At 49.3% G+C, this 1,525-nt stretch overlaps 1 protein-coding gene across 6 annotated transcripts in view; it reads right to left on the minus strand.

Moving 5' to 3' along the window:
- TOM1L2 (target of myb1-like 2 (chicken)) overlaps positions 1–1,525 on the minus strand; it is a 158,616-nt gene that overhangs the window by 148,866 nt on the left and 8,225 nt on the right. The gene's annotated exons all lie outside the window — the stretch shown is intronic.

Raw genomic sequence — 1,525 nt, forward strand, 5'->3', positions numbered from 1 at the left:
GCTTCCTATTTTAAAGGGGACAGAAGAGAAAATAATTCCCCCAAGTTTTCTGGCTCCCTCCATTAACTGGCTGGAAATTAAGTTTTTGGAGTGTGGCTGCCACGCAAGAGAACCTGAAGAGAGTGAGAAAGGCCACGAGGAAGAAGTTAGGAAGTGAAAATTCAGAGACTCTCCAGTGGGCAGCAAGGGACAAAATGTCAAAAAGGTGGGAAAACACTCTTTTGGGGTCCATCATGCATTAAAAAAGATACTATGCCAGAAAGTAAAGAAAGGCTCCTAAATGCTAATTAGCTAACAGGAGAGACCTCAATAAGTTCCCAGGACCCACTAAAGGCTGGAAAGTAAGCTAGAATTTCATAAGCAAAGCAGAAAATAAACAAATCACTACTGCCAAAATCAGGCCCATAAGAACACCAAAGATCCTGGCTCATAAAAGATGTTTTACCAGTCCTTCAACCAACCAGGAGGAACCCAGTTTTCAAACAAATTCATCAGCATTCTTGACTGATCAAGTGGCATAAGCCACTGCCTTGGGTGAAAAGGCAAGTTGCTTTTTTATTAAGGAAGTCCCATATGGTGGCCATTTCAGTATTCCTTTACCTACACTTTGGGCTTTCCTTATCCAGGATTCTGGCCATCTCTGGTGTCCCCAGGTGTCCACATCCCCTCTGTAGGATTAACAGATAATCCTGAATAACATTCTCTCTACATTGCCAACAAAAGATTTCAGCTTTGGTAAATATAATATGAGGTAGGGGAGGGAGCAGCAGTCAAAGTGCAGAGTACTACAAAGAATATCAAAACTTGAGAACTTTAAGGGACCTACCACATCTCATCTCCAAACACTTTGACAGGGGAACTTCAAATCAGAAAGGGCACAAGGTCATACGAAGTCACTGGCAAAACCACTGCTAGAGTCTGGGCTTCCATAATTCCCAGACCAGGGCTCTTATCATTAAATAACACAGCCTCCCTTCTTTCCTGGGAGGCACTGCAGGCATGCCATCCCCCTGCCAAGATAATCACCCTCCAAGAGCCCCTCCTCCCATCCCAGTCCCTCCTACAGCCCAGCTGAGTTGCAGCTCAAATTAGCAAGTCCCGGAGCAGGGGGCATTTCTGGGAGGGTGCCCAGTCTGATGGTTGCTGGTACCGAAGAGGAGGGACAAAGATGGAGAAGAAGGTGACATCCCACAAAGGGTCTGGGAGAACTAGGTCCTTGGGGCAGTGGCAGCGAGCTTGCTGGGCTGGATAAAGACACATGCAGTGGCATCTCCCAAAGGGCATTGGGGAAGCAGACCAGCAGTTGGTACCACCTCTAGGAGCAAAAGGAAGGGCTGAGTCCTGATGGGCAGGGAAGCCTGGTGCATCTCCGAGTTCAAGTTGGGCCTCGGGGTGCCTCCTGGCAGAGTGACACTGGCGCCTGTCAGGTGGCACCAGTGCCCTGGAGGAGGCCCCAGGACACAGATGCCCTGCCTGCCCGTGGGATAGCACCGGCACCCGGCGGAGGCTCAGTCCGCCCGTGAGG

This window comes from Mandrillus leucophaeus, unplaced genomic scaffold, assembly GCF_000951045.1.
Source record: "Mandrillus leucophaeus isolate KB7577 unplaced genomic scaffold, Mleu.le_1.0 Scaffold153, whole genome shotgun sequence".
Classification (NCBI taxonomy): Eukaryota; Metazoa; Chordata; class Mammalia; order Primates; family Cercopithecidae; genus Mandrillus; species Mandrillus leucophaeus.